General features: G+C 47.5%; 1 protein-coding gene across 1 annotated transcript in view; it reads left to right on the top strand.

Moving 5' to 3' along the window:
- Positions 1-1772: 1772 nt before the first annotated feature.
- Positions 1773-6732, top strand: part of DAAM1 (dishevelled associated activator of morphogenesis 1) — a 173547-nt gene continuing 168587 nt past the window's right edge. The window contains exon 1 of the mRNA XM_077768810.1: positions 1773-1858. The gene's annotated coding sequence lies outside the window, so the exon portion shown is untranslated. The remainder of the gene's footprint in view (positions 1859-6732) is intronic.

The following is a 6732-nucleotide window of genomic DNA, read 5'->3' on the forward strand; positions in this document are numbered from 1 at the left end:
GAGAGAGTCTCCACATCCAATTTATTGACTCAATAAATTTCAGGCTCACTGATTATATTTCCATCTAAAAGCTTTACACAGTTATAAAACCGGAGAGCCTTTAGAATCATTTCAGGTCAAGTTTCTTTCTGAATATTTTTCCACAATGAGCTGCAATACATTAAGCCTACCCATTAACTAGAATATCACTGATTATACTCTTGATCTGATGGCCAAGGGACCATTTTCATTGTCTGGGTTCCACTTAACACAATATTTGAAATGGATAGAATAGCTTAGAACAGGAGAGCAACATTCAAGTCATCTTCCTTCAGTGGAGAAAAATGTGTCTGGTTTGTTAAAAGAAAATCAGAATTCAGAACTAAAACTCTTCTCTCTGCAAAACAAAGCATTTCTGTCTCCCCTGGGATCCTCAACCAGTTCCATGAATATTTTCTCTCCAACCTGTTACTATTGCATAATGAGATGAGAAAATAAGAATAAGATTTCCACCAGTAATTAGGTGGAGTTGTTTGAAATCTTAATTGTGAACTTCCTCCCCTTCCCCAAGATGTACACTCTTGTGGCGATTTTACTAGCAGAAATAAGGGTGTGAGCTGATCCTTATATGTGATTGAGACACATCCAGAGGCATTATAATTTATCTTTACAACTGGAATAACTAGATACATTGATTTTTTTTCCATTTAAAAAGACACCTAGAGAATTGCTCTCAGTGTTAATTTTTCTCCATACTTGAGATTCATCGAATAATGAAAAATGTCACAGAAAAATTTTACATACTGAAAATAAAATCCTCCTACTAAAGGGTCAGGATTCTGCTACACACTTATGCTTACCTTTAACTAAACATTGAGCTGTGTAAAGATCACGGCATTCTTGAACAGCACGATGTTGTTTGGTTTAGGTCATTTAAAAAATATTTTAAGAGAGAGGTATGGAAAAGGAAGGGAGAGTGTTGTGGATTTAAAAGTACATGTATATTTGTGTGTGTCATTTATTAAAACTTTAGACACGGACGTCGTCTTCCTGGGAGTTGAGAGCCGTCAGAGCGGGAAGTCCGCTGCAGGAAGAACAAAAGCATGGCTGCGCGATAGTACTATCTCTGCAGCAGCAGCAGGCTCCCTGAAAAAGGGTTGCAGCGACCGTCTATTACACCGCATTTTTATCAGTGACAGCCTCCGTTATCCTGTCAGCTCAGCCAGCTAAGCTGTTCCCTGCGTTCTGGTTGGTCACCCGGACTCCGTTAAACGGGGAGAGAGGACAGAAAGGTGAACTGTACTAAGTAGGGGCACACGGGGATTTCTCTTCTTCGCGGCCGGCATTGCCTCATCCTCGGGGACGCGGGGGGAATTCCAGGACCGCTTTTAACCCAGAAACCAGTGCGTCCTATTAATTAGTTTCTAAGCGCAAGGAAAGCAGTGGAAGGCTTAATCTTCTCTTTCCAGCTGGGGCCAAGAGCCGGGATGGTCAGAGCTGCCTGGCCCGTGCGTCCCGGCGCCCGACCCCTGGCGGCATTCAGAGCCCGCACCCGGCAGGATGGAGGTCAAGTCAAAGGGCACGACCGCAGGGTGCCCTCCCCTCACCCCCCTCGCCTCGGCGTCCGCAACTCAGCTTCTTGAACGNCGTAGCTACCCGGGCTGTGCTGGTGAGATCGGGACTACAACTCCCAGCAGGCTGCGGGCCCGGCTGGGGAGTTCATGCGCAGTGGGCGCCACATTGTATCCTATCAGGCGAGGAGAGGGTGATGTCACCTGCGAGTTGGTAACCTACGAGCGGCTGTGAAGGAAACTGTTTAACCGGATCCCATTGTACCCGGAGCGCAGAGCCGCCTTTCCAGCATGCAGGGGCTGCTCAGGTAAGGGGGACGTGCCGCCTCGCCCGCCGCACTCATTCATTAAGTAGCACCGCGCGGTGGCGTGGGGGTGGGCGCATTACTTCGGGCCCGGCGCTGGGTTCGCGGCGCGCCCTCCCGCTGCCTCCCCGGAGCCCCAGGGCCAGTAGGTAAATATTAAACCCGTCCTTCAGGTTGGGTTTGGGTGGGAACGGGACCTAGACAGCTCCCGGCTGCCAAGCTGGGTTTGGGAAAATGGCTGCAAGCGCGGCGAAAAGCAAGGCAAGCCCGGAGGAAGGCGCGCCGGAGGACGGGGGTCCCTCCCTCCTTTCTTTCTGAGGCGCTGGGATGCCAAAAGAGCAGGCAGGGTACCATTCGCCGCCTTGTTGCAGGCTCTCGAGGCTGGGGCGTCGGGGCACCGGGGGTCGTGGCCTCGCGGGGGACCCTGCCCGCGGTCGGGAGCTGCTGGCCCTGGAGGCTCCGAGGCAGGCGTGGTGGGCTCGGAGGTGGCAACAGGGAAGGAGGGACTCGTGTGCCCGCCCGCGTCCGAGCAGAACCCCAACCATCCCTGCAGCCCTCGCTTCAAGCTTTATTTGAAAAAGGGACGAGGTGACTGTAATTCCGAGAAAGTTGGAAGCTGAGGTCTCGCAGGAGAGGAGGGAGACCCCGCGCTGCGGAAGGACTAAGGGGTGTTGGCGGACAGCGGGGAGCCGAGCCTGTGCCGCCTGCGGAGCGGGTTCGGGGCGCCGCAGGGCGCTCCCGCCTCTCGTCCCCCTGGGAAAGGGGCATCTTCCTTCCCCCCTGTCCTGATCGCTCCCTCCACAAAGAGCACCTGAGCTGGGGCGAAGCGTCTGCTCGGAGCCGTGGGCTGGGAGTTGGTAAGGCCGTGTGGGGTGTCGAATAATCTAATGATGAGGCTCGCTGTGGGGCAGGAGGGCTGGGCAATAGGAACCATCTGGTGTTGAAAATCCGACTGCTTGTAAATGGGCTTGCCCTCCGACTTGAGACGTGCTTGGGGGCCCGAGAAGTCTATAAAGTCCTCTGGATTTCCTTTCCCTAGCACTCTCATTCTTTCTCATTCTCACTCATTCATCAAACCCTGCTTAATGCCTCTGTTCTCAAGTCGCTCACAGCCTGGCGTTGGGATGTTCTGGGTTTTTTTGGTTTTGTTTTTTGGGTTTTTTTCCCCCCTCATAAAATATTATGGTGGGGCCAGGAATTGATATCTACGCTTTATTTCCTCTAGCGTGGTCTCCTACCCGCAGGAGAGCATGAAGAGTAAATGCTACCCGTGACCGTTTTGCGCTCAATGAGTTGGTAGTTGCTTGAGACTGGCGGAGGACCTAGTGAATTGAAGTGGAGTTTGTCTGCAAGACGAATCCCGTTGCCATGGCGACTCCTGCCGTCGGAATCTTAACTGCTCCCACTGCTGTTTCAATTCGTTGTGGCTCTGCGGGCAGCTGGGAGGGCGTGGCCAGTGGGTGTGGTCAAATGCTCGTTCCCGGCCCGGCTGCTCTGTCTTCTTCACCCTTTCCACAGCCCAGGCCTCCATTCTCTTGGAAGTAGCTTGGACACGGTTCTAGACCCCTTTCCCTCTCTTGTGTCAATACCTGGCCTCTCTCCTCTCCAGAAGTAATGTTTGGAGCCTTTTTCCTGAGGCAAGCTCTAAAAGCTACAATGGAATGATTTCTTTTGCCTTTCAGGCTAGATGTTTAATTTTCCTAATGTACCTGACAGTGTTGGAGGCAGCTTTCTCAAGGAGGGCGTGTCCTCTGTTTTGCAGAAAGAGAGCTCTCTGGCTACCAGTAAAGGGCTTCAATTTGCCCTAGGTGTAGCTCTGTGGAAGTTTATAGGAACAATTAATAACTGAAATTGAATTCTGGAAGTCCGTGTCATCCCTTGTGGTTCCCATAAAATCTAGAAGCCTGCTGCCTGCCTAAAGGATGCAGGTCCTTGAGGATGAAGCAGGCTGGGCAGGGATCTAGGAAGCCCGGGTCATTCTGTAGCTCTGGCATTGCTGGCTACCCCACTCTGGGGTAATTCTTTACTTCAGGGGACCTGGGTCATTAGTAATGTGGGGAGGAGGGCTATAGAGGGTTTCCCAAAGTTGATTCTAGGTATAAAATCTTGTGGCTCTACAAAGGACTTGGTTGTTGTCTTTTCTCAAAATAATTTGAAGGTGAGTTAAATTCTGCTTCTGACACTGTGGCTTTGGGTTAATATCTCTGAGCCTTACTTGTATGACTCGCATGACAAAACAGCCTGGCTCTTCTTGGCAATCCTTCAAGGTAGGCAAGGCAGCCATTTTACTATTTATAATAGTATTTCTAGTATTACTGGTATTATCCTTGTATCTGGATTTCTATTTATGCTTTTATTTTAGAATTGTTTAGGGCCTGTCTTTTTATAGATTCTTGAGGAACCCAGTTATTTGTAATTTAATTGCATTAGGCATAATTGAATTATTACGCAAATATTTTGTTTACCTTCTGCTTTTGTTACATGCCAAAGTGGATTATCACAGATACTGCAGTTAAGGGGGAATGAAGCTGTATCTGTGAACGTGTATGCATGTGCATTCGTGTGCAGGTAAATGCGTGGGGACACTGACTACCAAGTGGTTGACATTCATCATCTTGTTTTACGTGGGTGGTAAACACCTCATGAGGAAACAGAATCAGAAATTGTCACTGATTGTTTTTGTCCTAGAACTTACCATGGACTGAAAAATCTCCTTCAATTGTCTGATTTTTCTTGTGTCCCTATAATTCTGACAGCAATTCTAATGTGTTTCCCCCCCTCCCCCAAAGTGTTTGAGGTCAGGGTCTTTGTCTTGTCCTTCCCTGTCTCTCTAGCAATTAGTGTTTGACCATTGGTATGTAGTTAATAAATATTTGTTGAGTCAATAGTAGAACCATGATTGGAGATTCATGATTGCATTCTTTCCACTGATAGTTCTGGCATCAACTGTAATATTCCTTTAACTTTCTGTGGAGTAGTTTCATCTCAGCATAAATGAAAACTGTGTAGCACGTGACCTGGAGTATAAAAGGCCTTCCATGTGTCTGAAATAGATGTATTTTGTAATTATTTGCTTTTGGAATCATTCACTCACACAGACTTTTTTTTTTTTTTCTAAAATTCTTGTTACGGTTCTTAACATAATCCTTATTACCCCACAGCAGACATATCTAGATTTATACTGTCCTTGGCCCAGATAACTTTCCCAGGAGGTGTGTGACAGAAGGAAGAGAGAGACTAAGAGATAACTAGAGGCTTCTGCCAGCCATGGCCCCCGAGGCACCATTTGGGTAGAGGAGCTGGACAATGGCTTTCTTATCTGGGGAGGAGTTTTCTCATAAACAGGATCGGTTGTCCCAGGCTGAATCACGTGAGAGAAGAATGGGGTAGGAGAGATTTGTCCAATATTTGTAACATTCTGTTATCATCCAGTAGTCAGATTCTGTGGGTTTTCAGAAGTATAAATTAGTGAGGAGGCGTAGTAGTAGCAGTGGGTCATGTCCTTGGGTGGTGCTTACAGGAGCTTAGTGAGTAGGTGCCAAGGAATTTGAATCCTGGCTTTCTTGCTCTGTGGATAGGCTCTGGGTGTCAAGAATGCCTGTGTGTCTGTGTGTGGTTTTATTTGAACTGCTTTGTTTAAAAGGCCGCTGTTAGTGTTGGTACTACGGTCATCAGAACAAATAAGTTGTTTACAAACAAAACATGGTTAAGATTGAAAGTGTTTCCTTGTGTAAATATTTTGGGGATGTTATAAAGAGTGGCTTTGGCTTGAGAATCTTGAGGTCTTCTGTGAAATCACTTAAAAAGTTACAGCTGTCAGGGAAAACAAGCTTTTCCAACAAAGCTTGGTACCCCTGAGAGCCTTAGGTGTTTGGTTCAGGAAATAATCACAGAGTTGTAACTTCTGTGGGGCCTTCCCTGGCTTCATGTTAGGCTCCTGGTATTTCCAAGTTTTAAGCCCATCCTTATATGATTGAAGGAAAAAAAGTAACTTTGCCAATTTAGGTTAGCAAACTTGTTTAAACTCCAGTAGGGGCACAGTCAAAATGAAAATTCTTTATTTTGTGATTTTTCTTCTTTGAATAAGGGATGTGGACTACTGTCACGTGTTTCCGCATTTCGAGTCCTAAGTTGGTAATGGCGGAAATCTTCCAAGCGAAATGTATCCTAACATTCAGAGCATCTGTTCTTAGTGGTTTTCCTGAGTGCTCAGTTTAGAGGCAACTGATCACAGAGACGTTTAAGAAATCGGTAAGCTCGGGTCATGATCCTTGTTCTTGAGTTTGAGCCCTGCATCGGGCTCTCTGCTGTCAGCACAGAGCTTGCTTCAGATCCTCTGCCCCTCTCTCTGCCCCTCCCCTGCTTTCTCTCTCTCCCTTTCTCTCTCTCTCAAAAATAAACAAATATTAGGGCCACCTGGGTAGCTCAGTCTGTTAAACGGTTGACTCTTAACAGACTCAGGTCATGATCTCACACTTTGTGAGTTCAATCCCCTCATGGGGCTCTTGCACTGACTGCAGAGCCTGTTTGGGATTCCCTCTCCTTCTCTTTCTGCTTCTCCCTAGCTTTTCACGTGTGAATGCTCGCTCGCTCTCTCTGTCTCTCTCTCTCTCTGTCTCTCTCTCTCTGTCTGTCTAAATAAGTAAGCACTAAAAATTAAACAATTTTTAATGTTTATTTTTGAGAGTGAGAAGGCGTGCATGAGTAGGAGAGGGGCAGAGAGAGAGAGAGGAAGACAGAATCTGAAGCAGGCTTCAGGTTCCAAATTGTCAGCAGAGAGCCTGATGTGGGGCTTGAACTCACAAACCGTGAGATCATGACCTGAGCTGAAGTCAGATGCTTAACCAACTGAGCCACCCAGGCACCCACAACTTAGA

Source organism: Crocuta crocuta, unplaced genomic scaffold (genome assembly GCF_008692635.1).
Source record: "Crocuta crocuta isolate KB4526 unplaced genomic scaffold, BGI_CrCroc_1.0 scaffold10, whole genome shotgun sequence".
Taxonomy (NCBI): Eukaryota; Metazoa; Chordata; class Mammalia; order Carnivora; family Hyaenidae; genus Crocuta; species Crocuta crocuta.